Source organism: Hibiscus syriacus, unplaced genomic scaffold, assembly GCF_006381635.1.
Source record: "Hibiscus syriacus cultivar Baekdansim isolate YM2019G1 unplaced genomic scaffold, ASM638163v2 tig00110637_pilon, whole genome shotgun sequence".
Lineage (NCBI taxonomy): Eukaryota > Viridiplantae > Streptophyta > Magnoliopsida > Malvales > Malvaceae > Hibiscus > Hibiscus syriacus.
In genome coordinates, this window is record NW_024062808.1 from 1,908,710 (window position 1) to 1,929,199 (window position 20,490).

Here is a 20,490-nt window from a genome sequence, read left to right on the forward strand (position 1 = left end):
CGAATGATTATGCTTGATTTTGAAAAACAAAATGAAGTTTTGAAAATGATTTTGAGCTTTCAAAAATCAAAATCAACGATTTAGAAAAAAAATTGATTTGAAAGTTAAGTTTGAAAGCTTAACAAAAGAAAAAGAATTAATTTCTTAGAATAATTCATCATGTCTAAAAATGGAAAAATGCTCATATTGTCATTTCCATGGTCACATGGAACAGTCTTGTCCTTTAAAACTTAGATAACATTTTAAAATTAGACAAGTATGAGTTCCTAAGGGAACAAGGGAGATTAGAACTAACAATCAAGGATCCAAAACAATTTGGATGCCAGAATCCAATTAAATGTCTCTTGTAGGTGTCTGGGAGCAATAGTGATGAAAATGAAGAAATTCAAATGCTCTACCCACACAAAATAAGGAATGGGTAACTTCTACACTTAGTATTGTTGACTTTTCATAATTGGTTACCTATTTGTTTTATGCATGCATGAGTTTTAAGCTTAAATGAGTATGTGTTATTCTCTATCTCATATATGTTAAAAATATGTTATGATTGACATTTTAAAGTTTTAATGACTTTTCATAAATGTTTGTCATCATAATGATTTTGGTCAAATTTTGGTTTTAATTTTTTGTTTATACAAACTTTGATTTTTGACCCTAAATTTGAATGTTTATGCATGTGCTTTAAATTTACAAATGATATATTTCTAACAATTGACACCTAGTTTCCAATGCATAACGTTTGTAAAGACTTTATGCGTATGAATTATAATGTTTCATTTTTTACATTGCATAAAGATTCATTGTCTTGGGTTTATTGAATTTCATGTGCTACTAATATGCTTCTCTCTTATTCGGTTGAAATTCAATATTCTTTGAAGTGCCAAAGTTTTTGAGCTAAAATTTGTTTTTGGAATTCATTTGTTGGAGGGAACTTTGATTTCAAATGATTTTAAAATAAAATTCTCTACTTATCCAAAATTAATTTTTACAAATATTTGTTATATAAAAAATATAAGTTTAACATTAATAATATTAAAATTTATGTGCTGATTTTTTTTTATAAAAATATAATATAAGTTTTCATGTATTTAAGGTTTAGGTTCGAGTTTGAGTTTAAGACTTGAATCTAGTTAAGTTCAAGATTCTTTTTCTTTTTGACCTTTTACAAGCTCCAGTTCATGATTTCGAGTTTGAGTCGAGCTTGAAAATTCTAGGCTCACGAGTTTTTGAGTCGAGTCAAGCTTTATTTTAGAGTTTTCGAGTCGAGTCGAGTCGAGTTCAGCAATACTCGAGCTCGTTTACAGCCTTAACCCCAACATTTGCAGAGATCCCAAAAATTATTACATATCTACAAAATAGTTTTCTATCATATAACCCTAAAGGTTAAAACATAATCTCTATTTATAGAACCAAATGCTTGGTCACCAAGAATTCTTGACTAAAATAAATATTTACTTTATTTAATATACCTAACTACCAATTAATCTTTAACCACTAGAATTTTAATAAAATATAACTTAATTATCGATTATAATTTGGGTCAAACTATAACAAATCTCCCACTTGACCAATTGAGAATTACTTCCCTACAACTGAAAACTCGTTGCAGCAAATTCATCTTGCATGTCTCTAAAGTCGCTAACAAAAGTCGTAACAACAAATTCCTTCAAAAGTCCACAGCTTGAGCCATAGCTCTGATACAACTTGTTAAGAACTTGAGAGTAAAAAATAACCAAAGTAATATTAACATAAAATAAGATATGCAAAGGAGACGGGATTTAACATGTTTCGATCTTGTCAACCTCCACAAACGAGATGAACTAAACACGAAGGGTATAAATACATGTATCCCAAAAACCGGTAGATGCCAAAAACTGATATATCCCAAAACACTCTTCCAACATCCCTTCAAAATTATCTATGTAACATAAACCCCAAAATTTACAGAGATCCCAAAAAAGATTACATGTCTCTAAGATAATTCTCTCCCACGTAACCTTAAAGGTTAAGACATAATATCTAGTTTTAAAGTCAAATATTTAGTCACCAAGAATTCTTTTTTCATAAGAATTCTTACCTAAACTAAATATTTATTTTATTAAATAAACTTAATTATCAAGTAATCTTTAACCACTAGAATCATAATAAAATCTAATTAGAGTTTAAGTCAAATTCAAAGTGGTACAAATTAATTAATATTTAAATTTGAGAAAGTAAGAATCATAATTTGATTAAAAGTGGAGAACTTTATTAAAGTAGATTTATACTATATTTAGTTTCCTTTTGTAATCAAGTATATATCCCTATAAATAGACACTAAGGGTAATAGTTAGATATTAAGTTTTTCTTTCACAAAAATTGCCTTGTATTTTTTCCCTTCAAATTGGTTTTCTTCTCATTGCATGTGGTTTTTTCCTTTCTGGGTTTTCCACGCAAATCTTGATGTTCTTTGTTTTTCGATCGTATTTATTTTTTTACCGATAATTCTCTTGATATTATAATAAATTGATATTAGAGCTCCAGGTTCAAGATTATGGAAATAATAAAGTATGCTATTCCACTATTAGATTGAAACATCAGGTTCTCGCTATGGCAGTTGAATATTCAGGATGTTCTTGCATAGTTAGATCTCGACGATGCAATAAAAGGATTTGATGAGAAACCGACAACATAATAGACGAATGAGGAAAAACATAAGGACCGTAAAACTCTTTCCCTAATTCATTTAAACTTATCAAATCAAACTTTGCAGGATGTGTTGAAAGAAAAAAATGGCTACTTCTTTGCGACAATGTCTTTATTCACTCAAGTTGGCAGAATGTTCATTTATTGAAGAGCACCTGATCGCATTCAAGGAAATTGTCTTTGATCTAAAGACTTTAGAAGTAAAATATGATCAAGAAAATTTAGGATTGATCCGCTTGTGTTCACTGCCTCATTCTTACTTATCTTTTAGGGACACAATTCAGTTTAGTCGTTAAACACTCACTCTTGAAGAGGTGTACAATGGCTTGCACTCGTTTGACAAGATGAAGCATCTTATATCTGGTTTCAAACCCTAGGAAGAGGGTCTCGTGATGCATGGATCGACTAACTCAGATAATGGAAGTGAGCATTTTTATGACAGTAAAGGAAGGGTTGATTAGTATCTTCCAATCGAGACAAAACTCGTCATTTTTGTAAAAAGAAATGTCATGTTAAAACAAAGTGTTACAAGTTATAGAATAATATCGAAAGATAAGCTGAAGAGCATAACTCTAGAAAATCTGATGAGGTCGGTGTAACATAGAAGTGCGATGACAGAGAACTCCTTGTTGTGACTGATAACAACTCTATAACAATTTATGGGCGAATACTTGACTCTGGTAGAAGTTTTCACATGAGTCTCAATCGTGACTGGTTTGCAATGTATAAGCTATATCTATAGGTGATATATTTTTGAAAAATATTGTCCCTTGTAAAGTCGTAGGCATTGGCACAATAAAGATTAAAATGTTCAATGAAATTGTCCGAACACTTGGTAATGTGAGACATATTCCAGATTTGAGTAGAAATCTAATTTCGTTAGGTATCATAGATTCAAAAGGGTACAAATTCTCTAGTGAATGTGGAGCTATGAATATTTACAAGGGCTCTCTTGTTGTGATGAAAGTGCAAAAAAATACTGGTAAGTTTTATGTTCTACATGGTTCAATAATTTTAGATAATGTAGCTGATGTTTCATCTTCTGTGTCAAATAACGTTGTTACTGGTAAAAACGTCTTTACTAAATTAAGCAAAAGAAGATTTTTTGTTTAACAAGATAACCGTAGGTAGAATGGTTATGTGAAGCAGAAAAAAGTTCAATTTTGTGAGCATGAAGAATTTGAAGATAGAATTATCATTGAAGATTGGGATCGTGTTGTTCATGATATTGCTCGTGGTAATATATTTGTTAGCAAAGTTGACACTTATGATAACCATGTCGAAGTGAAGACTAAATCCAATCTTAGAAAAAGCTTAGATTCGACCAGTGTCCATGCCAAGCTCTTAGCCTTAGTTGGAAGCTAAACCAACGCTAAGCTTGTAGGCTTGTAGAGAAAGCTATTGTGCAGGTATTTTATTACAGAATATAGCCCCTTTTAGGGGTATTGTGGAAGAGATGAAGAACGTGTTCGTAAAAGTGAAAAATTATTTTTTGTTGAGTTTTGGTGTCTTATCGAATTTGGGTGTTTTGTCTCAAAACCTTCGCACTTTTAGAATTAGCATCAAAGTGTAGATTTGTTAGAGTTTGAATCGAATACAAAGCGGCACATATAATTAATATTTAAATTTGAAAAAGTAAGAATCATAATTTGATTAAAAGTAGAGAACTTTACCAAAGGTAAGGCTTATATATTAAGTTTTTCTTTCACCAAAATCCTCTTGTATTTTTTTTCTTTATACTAGTGAAATTCTTCTACTCAGCCCATGTTTTTTCACTTTTGAGTTTTTTTTACGTAAATCTTGATTTTTTTTGTTTTCGACTTTGTTTATTTTTTTTATCGATAATCATGATGATATTATAACATATTTTTAATTAAAATAAAATCTAGACATGATATTTTATGTAAAAAAAAGTTTTTCGTCACACAATTAAAATGAAATTATAAAAATTTAAGGTTAAAGAAACTTTATATGTAACAAAATTTAGGCAAAAATGCATCAAATGTCTCTGTACTTAAAGAAAATAATGTGACTTTCATATTTTTTTTTCAATGTGGCACTTCAACTCAGAAAACAACATTTTCCATCGTTAACCGTTACGGTGCTTACGCGGTAGTTTACGGTGCTGATATGGTGGCTCACGATGTTGACATGACAATCAATTGTGGCTGATAATGTGACAGATGACATTGTAGATAGACTAAATTGATTTTTTTGTTAGACTAAATTGATTTTTTTGTTCGAAGGTCAAATTAGTTTTTTTAATTCGAAGTCTTATTTAATGTTTTTTTAAAATTAAAGTTATTTTAAATATAAAATTATTCAAATATTCAAAATTAAATATAAAAATAATACAAATAAAAATTAAATATTTATATTAAAAATACTAAAATTCTTATTATTTTTTTTAATTTTTAATATATATCATATTTTATATGATAACTTATAAATTATTAAAAGTTAAAAATATTTTTAAAAAGATATATTATACATAATATATATTTGTAATATGTAAACATATCAACAACAATTATACCAGGTTTTTTACTGGATTAATCGAGACATACAAAATTTAAATTAGTCGAGTCTTACAAATTTTGGATTAGTCAAAATTTATTTTATAATTACTTTTTAAATTAGTCGATACTTACAAAAAAAAGTAATTAGAAAACATAATAAGTTTCGAATAATTCAAAAATTATAAGTCTTAACTAATTTAAATTTTATAGTTCTCGATTAATCAGTAAGAATACTTTGTGTAAGTGTTGGTAATATGCATATACTCTTATGTTATGTATAATATATATATTTAAAAATATTTTTATTTTTTTAATTTATAAATACTTATTTTTATAATATATTATATATATTCAATTTTTTTAAAATTTTTTTATAATAGTTTTAGTATTTTTTATGTATATTCAATTTTTAGTTGTTTTATTTTATTTTTAATATTTTTATTTTTTAATATTTGGATAGTTTTATATTTATAGTTTAAAATAATTTTGATCTTTCAAAAAAAACCTAAATAAGCTATTGAACTTGAAAAAGAAATCGCCCTCAAACAAAATCAAAAAAATCAATTTAGCCCATATACCACGTCATCAACTATAGTAGACTGCCACATCAACATCGTAGAATACCACATCACCACCGTAACGATCAATAACAAAAAGAGAAAATCGCCTCAGTGACCAAAAAAAAGTTATAATATACGATTTTAACCAACTTTTTTTGGATTTGCCAAAATGACCAACAAAATCGCAACGCGAAATAAAAATCGCAACGCGATCCCCAGAATCGCAAATCAGTTTCCAGAATCGCAAATCAGTTTCCAAAATCGCAACGCGATTCTTGAAAATCGCGATGCGATAGTACAAATTCGCATTGCGATTTTCCAAAATCGCAACGCGAATATGAAAATCGCAACGCGAACACATAAATCGCAACGCGTATCCGTAAATCGCAACGTGTATCCGTAAATCGCAACGCGTATGGGTAAATCGCAATGCGTATCCGTATATCGCAACGCGTATCCGTAAATCGCAACGATAATACATAAAATCGCAACGCGTATCCGTAAATCGCAACGCGATATTTAAAGCGCCATTATAATCGCTACGCGTATTTTATTTTCAAATTACAAAAAGAATATTAAGACAAAATCCCGTAATCGCAACTCATAACCTAAAACCTAAAATCACAACTCAGTCCCATCTCCATCTCTCACTCTCTACGGCGAAGAAATCCGTCCCCATCTCCGAAGATTTCCGTCCCCATCTCCGGCGAAATCCCTCACAACCATTCACGGTCAGAAATCCCTCACAATATTCAGAAATGGAAAATCAACCTCCGAGGGTTAGTTTTTTAATTATTTTTATTTTGAAATGTTTGCATTATTGTAGGTTTCTCATATTGAAACTGATGATAAGTTTACTGGTCATTTCAATAATAGATTAACCATTTCACTTAGATTTCATTTCGCGTTACGATTCTGTCGTTGCGATTTTCATTTCGCGTTGCTATTCTCTCGTTGCGATTGTCATCTCGCGTTGCGATTCTCTCGTTGCGATTTTCATTTCAACCAAAAGACAAAACAGTGTTGCAAATTTTAGTTTCAAGAATAAACTACTACTTTTTATGTTTATTGTTTTTGGTATATCTTCACAGTGTAGTTTTTGGTATATCTAACTTGGTATGTTTATTGTTTTTGTAGAAATTTTTTTCGGCTCAATTGACCTTGAGAAATAAAGTCAGCCTGGCCACTACAATTGCAAAGAAGCTTTCACCTGCTCAAAGACAATTGTTTGAGGAAACCTGCTTCGGGCCATGGCTGAGAGTACAGCATCCGGGTGGAGATGCTAATTTGACCCATTTGTGGCTTCAGACCATGACATCAAATCTACCCGACAGTATACAACGTGGTGAGGAAGAGATATGGTTTCATTTTCCACCAGCGTATACTTGCTTTGGGCGGAAGGAGTTCTGCTTAATCACTGGTCTACGATTCGGACACGATGATGTAGGCCGGTACACTCGTCATATCGCCCGCCCATCATGGTTATCCCGGGTTTTTCCGGATGAGTCAATGGAGAAGCCGAACCTACATGTCGACGACCTGAAGAAATTATTTAATAAGAAAGCTGGTTTCACTCGGATGGAAGACGTCGATGTTGTCCGAGTATGCCTTCTACTACTTGTGTATGCCGGCTTTTTAGGCAGAGAGGCCAGACAACCTATTCATCGGGAGCTAATAATATTGGTAGAGGACCTGAATGCATGGAATCTGTTTCCGTGGGGTTCGTATATATGGAAAGCTACCTGGACTAAGTTGTCGTCTGCCTTTGATGACCGCAAAAGTTTGCGGGGCGATGGGTCCAAATACACTTTGTCAGGCTTTGTTTGGGCCTTTAAGGTAAGAATTTCTATATAATGTTTCTAAAATTATAATTAATTATTTAACAATTACTAATTTTGTTATTATATTGTTTGTAGATTTGGATATTCGAGGCTTTCCCCAGCATGCGTACATATGCAATAAAAACGTCAAATGATATTCCCAGGGCTATTTCCTGGAAGAGGAAAACTCTGTTGGATTGGGAAGACTTAATACCATATGCCACAATAAATAATGTAAGTTAACACAAATACTTTCATATATATAAACAAGTTATTAATAGTAGACGTTTAACTTTGTTTGAGTTTTTATATTTTAGGAGGCCAACATTCCATTACAAAGACTGTCACCCACGGAGGAAGAGCTTGCCACTGATTGGTGGCAAGCTAGTCAGAGTTTTTTTGATGGCACGGATGATGAGCAGCATCCACTTCCTCCAATTCGAGAGCCATCACCTCACCTAGAGCCATCACCCGATCGTGACGACTATACACCTCTAGAACGAGAGCCATCACCTATCCCGTCACATCATCGAGCCTCTTCTCCACCATCACCTCATGATAGGCGACCGGCAAAGATGCCACGACTCCTATCTCCCTGTTCTCCACCTCCACCTCAACGGGATGAGTCAAGGGAGTTACGTGATGAGGTCAATGCCTTGCGTGAGGAGATCGGTACTCTACGCGATAACGATGGTGCATGGCGTGTGGAGGTGTCAACTTTACGTGGTGAGGTTGCCGCTCTACGTGAGATGATAGTATCGTTGCAGAATGAGGTTCATACTCTACGCAACGAGGTAAGTTTAAGATTTTCCATATTTAACTTAATGATAAATTTACTCGTAATTTCACTTAGATTAGCCATTTCACTTAGATTGCTTAGTAAATTTATTCGGTTGCTGCCAATTCTGCTAAACTGTGTATTCTTTAACACTGTGAAATAGTATTTGTCTTTGTTTTGTCTTTTGGTTGAAAGTAAATTTGTTCGGTTGCTGCCAATTCTGCTAAACTGTGTATTCTTTAACACTGTGAAATATATTTGTCTTTGTTTTGTCTTTTGGTTGAAAGTAAATTTGTTCGGTTGCTGCCAATTCTGCTAAACTGTGTATTCTTTAACACTGTGAAATAGTATTTGTCTTTGTTTTGTCTTTTGGTTGAAAGTAAATTTGTTCGGTTGCTGCCAATTCTGCTAAACTGTGTATTCTTTAACACTGTGAAATAGTATTTGTCTTTGTTTTGTCTTTTGGTTGAAAGTAAATTTATCCATTCAAGTTTCAATTTGCAGAAGAATTTATAGTTTACTTTCGCAACACGAAACTTAAAATCGCAACGCGAAACCAAAATCGCAACGCGAAATGAAAATCGCAACGACAGAATCGCAACGCGAAACCAAAATCGCAACGACAAGATCGCAACGCGAAACCAAAATCGCATTGCGATTTTCATTTCGCGTTGCGATTCTTTCGTTGCGATTTTCATTTCGCGTTGCGATTCTGTCGTTGCGATTTTCATTTCGCGTTGCGATTTTGGTTTCGCGTTGCGATTTTAAGTTTCGTGTTGCGAAAGTAAACTATTTCTTCTTCTGCAAATTGAAACTTGAATGGATTGCATTACTTCAACCAATAGACAAATCAAAGACAAATACTAACTTCAGGGTATTAGTTTGAAACATATTTTTCTTTGTTATCTGATGCATTTTGTGAACTATGATAGAATAATGACTTGGGTGAATACAATGCAAGTTTGAAACATATTTGTCTTTGTTTTCACTGTTTAAATATCATGTCTGTTTATTTACTGATTTTTGTATTTAATTATTTAGCGGCCCGATAGAGTGGATGCTTTACGTCGGGTTATGCTTGCACGACGGAGTTCACGCATCAGACAGCGTGCACGTGCTATTAAGTCTCCGTACACCCCAATAGTGCGAAGACACCGCAAGAAGAAGCCCGACTCGCCTGTCATCCCTCAAGAGTCCACTCCTATCGTTGAAGAGGCCCCCCATATCATTCCTCGAGAGTCCCCTCCCACCGTTCAAGAGGCAACTGTCATCGTTGAAGAGGTCCCTCCCACCATTCCAGAGCCCGATTCACATGGGGTAATATATCGAAGTATTGAGAAACCCCCACCGGTTCCGGACATGATGGATGAGAGTTGGCTCTCGTATGAGTTACCGGCCAGTACCATACCGGTATCTGAAGAGGAGAGGGAACAACTACCGGACACAATTTGGATAACACCCTTTGGGCTAAGACCGCAGTTGATTTTTATCTACATGAGCGGAGCAAGGGGTGTTTCACTGACATATGCAAGCTCACCGATGATATCTTTTTGTTGTTTGAACGGCCTTGGTGGGGCGTATTATTAGGGGTCGAAGACAATGGCTATTTCGATGGGGGGGTAAGTCTTATATTTTTCTTATATTTCAATTTGATTAATTTTTTTTTTAAATTTATGTAAGTCACTAATATATGTCTTTTTTTGTAAAACAGCATATCGATGCGTGGGTGACACGTCTTCTAATAATAAGAAAACTTAAGAAAAATAAAAATATACGATATACAATAATGCCGACGTCTTTTCACGCCGTTCACTTGAAGAATGCACGAGATGAATCATTTGATTTGGGCAATGGACAAGCTAAACTTTATCCTGCATGGTGGGAGGTCGATAAGGTTAGTATTTATTTTAGATTGAGTTTAAAGGTTTTATGAAATAAGTGCGCAAATGAATGAATTATTACTTATGATTGCAGGTGTTTATCCCTGTTTTGGAACGTAAACATTGGATTCTCGTCGAGCTTCAGCTCCCATCCCTTAAGACAATAGTGTATGACAGCATGATAAATTACATATCATTGGCTGATTTAAGAGATGTTATTAAGGGATGGAGCTCTCATTTGGCTAAATTCTTGGATGCGATCAATTATTGGACTCGTTCTGGAAACAAGAAGCCAAAGAAGCTCAATATTACAGTTATTAGAGACGAGACCGCGCCACAACAAACGAGCGGAGCCAGAGGAGATTGTGGTCCTCTCGTATGCTTGGCGTTGGAGCGTTTGACGACGGGAAGCATCAAGTATCTACCTCCCACCGATAGAGATAAAGCTGCAGTAGGCTTGTGGTTTCGGCATTATATGGCTAAATCGATATATACGAGACGCTGCCTACCTGCATCCGCGTTATAAAAATGTCCATAAACAATTGGTAAGTTTATATACTTATAAATGAAAATGTTTGGTTAAGTAATTAGAATTCAATAATTTGCGTAGAAAGTGTTGTTTGAACAAATGTTTGGTTTCTGCAGGTTAATCTCAGAAGTGAACTGCGTGAAAATGATGTCGAGCTGCAAAAGTTGATTCAATAGTTTAATTGATTGTTTTTTGATTGTTTAATTGATTTGTAAAAGTTGATTCAATTTTTGATTGTTTAATTGATTTGTAAAAGATGATTTGTAAAAGTTGATTTGTGTAATTGATGCGAACATAATTCTTATTTGTGCTTGTTTAATTGATTGAAATGTAATGGTTGATTTTGTTGATTTCAATCTGCATTATGTTGAAGGCAAAAATGACTATCGCAATGCGAAATGAAAATCGCAATGCGAAATGAAAATCGCAACGAGAGAATCGCAATGCGAAATGAAAATCGCAATGCGGAAATGAAAATCGCAATGCGTTTATAATTTCGCATTGCGATTATCTCGTTGCGATTTTCATTTCGCATTGCGATTTTCATTTCGCATTGCGATTCTTTCGTTGCGATTTTCATTTCGCATTGCGATTTTCATTTCGCATTGCGATTTTCATTTCGTATTGCGATTTTAATTTCGCATTGCGATTTTCATTTCGCATTGCGATTCTCTCGTTGCGATTTTCATTTCGCATTGCGATTTTCATTTCGCATTGCGATTCTCTCGTTGCGATTTTCATTTCGCATTGCGATTTTCATTTCGCATTGCGATTCTCTCGTTGCGATTTTCATTTCCGCATTGCGATTTTCATGTTGGGATTTTCATTTCGCGTTGCGATTGTATTTTCCGTGTTGCGATAGTCAAATGCATGCCTAATAGTGATAACAACTGAATAACAAGAGTTGGTTAAGTCAAAATGGTTGGCCTGAGTCATTAATTCAACTGAAAATGTTAAAAGTTCACACATAAAATCCACATAATACAACGTTTGCATATGAGCTTTTGATGGCAACGTTTACATAATACACATAAAATGTTAAATGTTAAAACGTTTACATAATACAACTGAATAACAACGTTTACATAATACAAAGTTCACACCATATGAGCTTTGGATTTTGATGAGGATCCATATTTTGGTAGAGGAAAAGATGATTTTGATGGCACTGGTGATCCACATGTCAACCTTGTATGACCACTTTCCTTGCACCGACTACATGTCGATCTCTTCTTCTCTTCACCCTTAGACGGTATACGATCGTGACTTTTTGGTCGGCCAGGTAGCCTTCTGTCCATGGCTGGTGGCAAAACTGTTTGTAAGTCATCTGGTATGTCCCACTCAGAAGGATGTGGAATAGGGTAGACAATCTCGGCATAAGTCTGTCGATAAACTTCTGTAGTGTAGCAATCCATAGCGTATGCGCTTGAATCATCTTGGTTTAAATGAAGAGCAACTTTTATAACATGGCCACACGGATAACCAGATGTTTGCCATTTCATACAACTACACGTCTTTGCATTTAGATCGACTAGCCCATTTAAGTTATTATCCAGTACTTGAAACAAAGTGTTTGAACATGGTTCAACTCTCCATGACGTTGACTTCACAACACGTTTCGTTATCTTTTTTTCAGTCCATGGTGTAACACGATGTTCCAATGTTCCTGTAAATTTAAATAAACAATACTTAGTAAAATATATAAATATGATAAGTTACGAATTCAAAGAAATAATACCTGCATGGTTTCTTTTCTTGTAGTACCACTGTTGAATAGAGGCTCGAAAAAACTCCATTAACATAGTAATGGGTAATTTCCGGGAATGACGACTTAGAGCGTTGATTGATTCTGCACTATTAGACGTCATGAAACCATATCTTGCTCCAAGTTGATGTACTCTTGACCATCTTTCAAACCCGACATCTTCTAGTGTTTGAGCACACTGAGGCAAAACACGTCTTAAACAATTTATATGCTTATTGAAATCCACTTCCCGATAAGCTTTTACAGCCTTCCAGTATGTCCATTTGTGCTTTTTTATACCAGCAGACCTTGATTTTAGATTTCTATACAAATGAACACCACAAAGTCCATGAAAAGCATCTGGGAAACACCTTCTAACAGCGTTGTCAATTGAGTTTGCCCTATCGGATATGATTGTCAGATTGCTAATAGGACCTATGCAATCCCTAAGATGCCCCATAAACCATGTCCATGAATCAGAGGTTTCAGATTTGCCAACCCCGTAAGCTATTGGCAATATCCCATTGTTAGCATCCATGGCTACTGCTAATAAGTTTACTCCAAGGTATCGACCTTTCAAATGTGCTCCGTCAACTATAATAACTGGGCGCATGCAAGTAATAAACGAACGAATCTACAAAATAATATACACAAGAAATATAATCATTTAAATGTGAAATGCATGTAACTAACAAAAATGAGTCAACAAAATTATATTGATTTACTAACCGTAGCACCAATGGCGATAAACAGCAACTCAAAGCGTCCATCTCTATCTGTTTTGATATGAGTTACCGACCCAGGATTTTTCAGCTTTAAATTGTGACAATAAGCCGGCAGTTGGGCAAACGATGCTTCTGGCGACCCCCTCAACAATTCCAAGGCATAACATTTGGCTCTCCAAGCTTGAGAATATGATATACTAATCTTGAACCGAGCATTCATGTCAGTCATAATTTCATGTCCCCGATATACCCTGCCATTCAAAAACATTAACTCAGCCAGAAAACCACCCAACACCTTTTTGTTTGCCTGTCTATGGTGAGGAAAAACTTGGGTTCTTGAACATGTATGTTTATCAATAAAAGTCCTAACTTGAAACATTTTGCAATCTTTTATTCTCTTTGCAATCATACGCCACGTACAGTTTTTGTCAATCATACACCTTGTTTCGAAACGATCTTTGCTTGATTTGTTAACTTTTAGTTGATAGCCATCTTCCACACATTTCGTATATAAAGCTATCTTCAAGTCTTCCTTTGTATCAAAACAATCATCTTTCTTGATACGAATAACTTTTGTGTAACAATCAACTGCTTTCTTTATCAACTCTTCTTCCGGTATCTGAAGTAATTCTGGCATATTCCAGTTATACGCCCGTGGCATTTTCTTTTCTTCGGGGACTTTTTCTTCTTCTTTTTCTTCTTCAGGATTATATGAATTACAGAATGGATGTTCAACATGTTCATTCACAGTCGTAACTTCCTCCTCATTATCATCAACATTACATTCTTCGGCAACGGCTGTTTCATCATCAAAATTCGGGTATTGACCAATATCAATATCATTACACGCATGGTCTGTTTCTTCTTCTGAAACATCATCAAAATCCGTGTATTGACCAATATCAAAGTCCGGATATTGACCAAGACCAAATTTCGAATACTGACTAGTACTCACAATTTTTTCTGTTGGCTCATCATCGTCTAACTGGTCAATACGAAAACCGGAATTTGGTGCTGAAAGTTGATTGGGATTTGGATTAGAGAAAGGTTGTGGGTTTTGAGAAAAACTTAGTTGATTACTACCCGCTACTGACCCAACAATACTACTTCTAGGTTCAACAACATACAATGTAACATCATCTTGTGAAACACTAATGTAAGCAATGAATCGTTCAACATCTTCATTGTCGGTTAACAAATAAACTTTACCATTTCTCTGATAAGATAGCCTAAATCCACTTAGGGGCTCTAAATTCAATTTATTTGAAACACGTAGCATTAGAGTTTCATAAGTTAACTTTTGTAAAGACAATTTTAGTTGAAGATTTATGGGTAAAGGCATATATTGTAAAACACCATTAACATTATCCCATGACCCTCCAAAACACAAATCTATCCAAACATGATCAACATTAGATGATTTCATGGTTGTAACTAAACAAACGAGATGCGAAACTAAGACCTGTTGCCGGATGGGGAAGGATGTCGTTGGATATAGGAACGGATGTCGCCGGAGAGAGTGATAGATGGAGATGGAATGAGTTGCGATTTAGGGATTTAGTTTATGATTTCAGTGTTATATACCCAAAATTTCAGTGTTGTGATTTACAGATTCTCGTTGCGATTTACGGATTATCGTTGCGATTTACAGATTCTCGTTGCGATTTACGGATTATCGTTGCGATTTACGGATACGCGTTGCGATTTACGGATTATCGTTGCGATTTACGGATACGCGTTGCGATTTACGGATACGCATTGCGATTTACGGATACGCGTTGCGATTTACGGATACACGTTGCGGTTTACGGATACGCGTTGCGATTTACGGATACGCGTTGCGATATACGGATACGCATTGCGATTTACCCATACGCGTTGCGATTTACGGATACACGTTGCGATTTACGGATACGCGTTGCGATTTATGTGTTCGCGTTGCGATTTTCATATTCGCGTTGCGATTATGGAAAATCGCAATGCGAATTTGTACTATCGCATCGCGATTTTCAAGAATCGCGTTGCGATTCTGGAAACTGATTTGCGATTCTGGGGATCGCGTTGCGATTTTTATTTCGCGTTGCGATTTTGTTGGTCATTTTGGCAAATCCAAAAAAAGTTGGTTAAAATCGTATATTATAACTTTTTTTTGGTCACTGAGGCGATTTTCTCTAACAAAAAATGTTGGTCAAAGAACCACATTGAGTTTACTTTTTGAATTGAAGGGTCACCTTAAGAAAAATAATACGAATATCACATTACTTTTTTTAAAATTACATTCTACCTTTGATTTCTTTTTGCTTAAAATTTAAACAAAATCTAAAAAAAATAAAATCTATGAACTGTTTAATGTTTTTTTTTAAATATTACACATGACATAATATCATTGTTTTTAATTAGTTTTTTTAATGAGAAAAATACAATGGATAGTCTGGTATACAAAATGATAGTACAGATATTAAATTGATAAAAGTTATACAGGTATCAAATTGATTATTTGAGTGTAATATAAGTGTTAAACAAGATATTAAAGCTAAAAGGTGTTATAGAGAGTTAACCATATATAATTAATTTTAAATGTTAAGAAAAATTAAATATAATTACACTCCATAATCTAAATAACTCAAGACTTATCCGTCCGTTAGATCTGCACCAATATTTTGAATTTGGAAAGGTTAAAATGGATTTCTTTAAGTTTTTAATAATTACGAAAGATTTTAAATTACCTTATAATAATTTCAGAATATTAAAAGAAAAAAAATTGAAAAGTAAGAGAATCAATCAATTAATCTCAATTGTTAAAAAGAATATTAAAATTTTAAATATTTTGAATTTAAATAACTACATATATAAAATATATGTACATTATAAAAATTATAAATTATAAATAAATATTATCTTATAATTATTTAAATATTAAGAAAAACGAAGAGAAAGAAATTAGCCGAAATTAAATAATTCTTCATAAAAATTCCCCGTTGTACTACTCATCACCTGCGTAATAATCTTTGTGCATGATCACACGTGTCCTCTTTTTTGTTAAGATTCGTTGAGTAGATTTGACACAACCCAAGTTTTCTAATTTAAAACATTTCTCACCACAAATATGTTTCCACATTTAACAAATATTTAAACGTGATTTTCTTTCTTCCCGTTTCTAAAGGCTTCCTTTTTTATTATTCTAGATAGATATATCACACTCTTTATTTTAGTAGGTGAATTTTTTAACTAAGATATTTTGTATATGTAAGAACTCAAATTCGAGATTTATTTAAGTAATATGAAGTTATTTACCACTTAAACCATCATCGTTAGTATTTAAATGTGTTTCTGAATACACATATATTTGACATTCCTATTATCATAGCTGTCTCGAACATTTTTTAGGTTTTGAGTGAAATCTCAAAAATAAATATTTATAAAATAAAAATATATTTTATTGTTGATTAAGGAAACATTATAAATATAACTAAGAGTGAATAAATATAAAATTTTAAATGTGAGTATGATACTGAACTTAATTTTGAATAACAAATAATAAAAAACAAAACACAATATATTATTGTATTGTTAGATTGAGATGAGAAAAGACTAAAAATTAAAGAATGAGATTTGAAAAAGATAAAAAAAATATAGTTAAATTTAATTCAAAAGTAAATGAATAAATAAGAGATAGAAGAAGAGAGCCAAAAACTAAAAGACTTATGGAATTAAAGAAAAAAATAAGGGCCTTAATTATAAATATAGATATTAGAGGCATCAATTATAAAAATAAAAATTAGGGCATGAGCAATAGCTTAGGATAGGGGTGATCAATTGGTCGGTTCAATAAACCGACTAGGGGTGTTCAAAATTCGGTTTTAACCGAATTAATCGATCGAACCGAATTAGTTCGGTTAATTCGGTCGGCCACCGAATTAATTCGGTTGGGGAATGGTTAAGGATTTTTTTGGAATTCGGTTAACGGTTAATTCGGTTCGAAATCGGTTAATTAACCGAATTAACCTTTAAATATAATTATATTAAAAGGCACAATCCATTTAAAATCCATTTATACCCAAATCAATATTAATTAATTAAAATAATATCAAAACTAAATACAAAATGTTTGAATCAAATTAATTAGATATTATTTATAATTAGATATTATTTAAATTAATTGTAAATTGTTTTTTTTAATTAAAAAATATTAAATTCTAAAATTTTAAAAAATTTCGGTTAATTCGAAAATTAACCGAATTAACCGAAATTTATTCGGTTCGGTTAATATTTTTGAAAAAAAGTTCGGTTAATTCGAAAATGATAGTTCAGTCGGTTCGGACACCGAATTAACCGAATAAACACCCCTAAAACCGATCGAACCTAACTTCTAAAATTTCATTAACCGAAATTTTTTCTTTTAAATGTTAATTGAACTGAAATTTTTCGAAAAAATAATCAAATCAAACAAAGTTTGGTTAATCGGTAGGTTAATCAAAATTTATAAATAATATATATTATATATTAAATATTTTATATATTTCAGTTAATTTGGTCAGTTAATTCAGTTAAAATCGAAGTTTAAACACTCTCATATATAAATAATATATATAATATATTAAAATTTTAATAATTTTGGTAACTGATTGAACTGGATTAACATATAATCAAAGTTTGAAAAAAATATTAACTATTAACTGATTGAACCTAAAATTAACCGACTGATTAACCGAAAAAACTACGGTTCAGTCGATTAAGAACTCAAACTCGAGATTTGTTTAAGTGATATCAAACTGCTTATTATTTAAACCAGTCTCGTTGGATTTAAAGGTGTTTCTGAATATACACATATTTGACATTCCTATTATCATATCTGTCTCGAACATATTTTTAGGTTGAGTGAAATCTCAAAAATAAATCTTTATAAAATTAAAATATATTTTATTGTTTTAAATAATTACTTTAATGTTATATTAATAATTCATAAAAATGATTAAAATTTGTCAAATATATTATTTTTATTGTTGGTTAAGAAAACATTATAATATAACTAAGAGTGAATAAATATAAAATTTTAAATGTGAGTATGATACAAAACTTAATTTTGAATAGAAAATGATAAAAAACAAAACACAATATATTATTGTATTGTTAGATTGAGATGAGAAAGGACTAAAAATTATAGAATGAGATTTGAAAAAGAGAAAAATATAGTTAAATTTGATTCAAAATTAAATGAATTATGTTGCTCGACTCCTCGAAGCACACAATTGTCATTAAAAGTCTTGCTTAGCCTATACCAATTTGGTCATTGTTTACATCATAGTAACAGGCTTGGGATGAGAGACCCTATAGTGATTGTATACAATTTATGTAATTAGGTTGTCTCTTTGAAACTAGGTCTTGGGATCTTTAATCAACTAGGTAGGGTTTTCCTTCACACAATGTGTAACAACCCAACCCGTACCCGACCCGGATACGAGTCCGAGATGTCACATTGACTTTTCAAAACCTTTATTCTTGTAAAATAACATAACCTTTGATCTTTTATTAAGAAAATACGATCATATATTGTTGAATTGTGTTCGTTATAAAATTTTGAGTCAAAAACGTATTTATGAACAGTAAAATATGGTATGAACAATACTATGAACAATAATGAACAGTAATGAACAATACCATGAATAGTGCTACAATGCATCGATACATTGCTACAATGAATTTGTAAAACGTTCATAAAACTCGTAAAAATTTAACCGTTCATTACTATACATTTACATTTACATTTACATTTACACATATACATTTAAATCATTTCAAAACTCGATCAGAGCGTATCCAATACAAATCTTTTCTTATTACATGACAACTAAATTCTTTCTAACAAATACATATAATTCAATTTACATTTCTGATCTGATCTTTGGTAAGGAGAATTGACCTATCTTGTTCCTCTTTATTTCTCTTTTCGCTTCCCAAACTTACGTGTGAAACAATCACACACTAAGTGAGGCATATAAACATATAATAAAAATAATGCATTTCATATCCATATGAACATATCTTCTACTCATTCAATCATATCACATATGATTCCATGTAAATAATAATGGCATGATAACATGTAATAATGCAAACACTTTTATACCTTTTTGTAAGCCCATGTACATTACTGAGAACTCAAGGTATTCGAGTACATTAAGGTTGTGCACTATGCTGTCACCACAGCTCGTATGGGGTCCTACCAGGGGCTATGAAATTTGTCCCGAAGGACCTATGTACTGTATTTGTCCCGAAGGACCACTCCTTAAGAACCATATACATATTCCATTGGATCACATATGTGTCTCAAAAGACCCTGTAAATGTTCCAAAGGATACATATACGTCCCGAAGGACCACGTAGAACCCTCGACTCTTGGCATACCAACTATACCTATAGCTCTCATATCATATACCATGGGCATTATTCTTGTTTTTCATATGTTCATGAACTCATGTCATTTCTCTTGTGATCACATATACCTTTTCTTCTGTCACATACCACATGTATGTATAAACATCTATGTCATTTCATATAACATGTAATACATATTGCATATTCATGTAAGCATGTAGATCATGTAACATTTTCATATAGTCACTTAACTTATCTCATTTCACATTGATCATGTCTCATAGCATGTATCACATATGCATATAGTCATGTATATCATATCATATATCTTATGTTTATGCAGATCATATAACATATATAATAACTTATACCCATTTCATGTATTCATGCACATATAAGAATCACAAATCAAATAACATTTTAGGAGTCACTTCTTACCATAGTAACTCCATCATTGACTCATCGCAAGCCGATGTTCGTTCAATACCATAAGTAAAATTAAAATTGCACTCACCTTAGCCTTGCTTTGATTTGATCCTAATTATTTGATTGTTCCAGAACTCGTTTAGGCTCTGTATCTACATAAATATAATTTTCACAACAATTATCAGGATCCTAAACCTTATAACTTGATGTTAATAACTCCAGCTAGTTTAATGAACCAAGATTCCATTTTTCCTTTAGGGGTGTATCGATGCACTATGGGTGCATCGGTACACAAAATAACTTCGAAATTCCCATGCATCGATGCACCCCTTAATGCATCGATGTACCTTCAAAATTGTCTTAGTGCATCGGTACACACTCATAGTGCATCGATGCACCTGCCCAGAAATCATTGTTCATTGCACGAAAATTCACTATTTCCTCTTCAA

The 20,490-nt window shown here is 32.7% G+C and overlaps 1 protein-coding gene across 2 annotated transcripts in view; it reads right to left on the reverse strand.

Moving 5' to 3' along the window:
• Window positions 1-15,456, reverse strand: part of LOC120136900 — a 28,484-nt gene extending 13,028 nt beyond the window's left edge. For both annotated transcript variants that reach the window (XR_005517387.1, XM_039152830.1), the window contains exons 1-2: window positions 15,452-15,456; window positions 11,973-11,976 (exon numbers count right to left, since the gene is read on the reverse strand). The gene's annotated coding sequence lies outside the window, so the exon portion shown is untranslated. The remainder of the gene's footprint in view (window positions 1-11,972; window positions 11,977-15,451) is intronic.
• Between the last annotated feature and the right edge of the window lie 5,034 nt (window positions 15,457-20,490).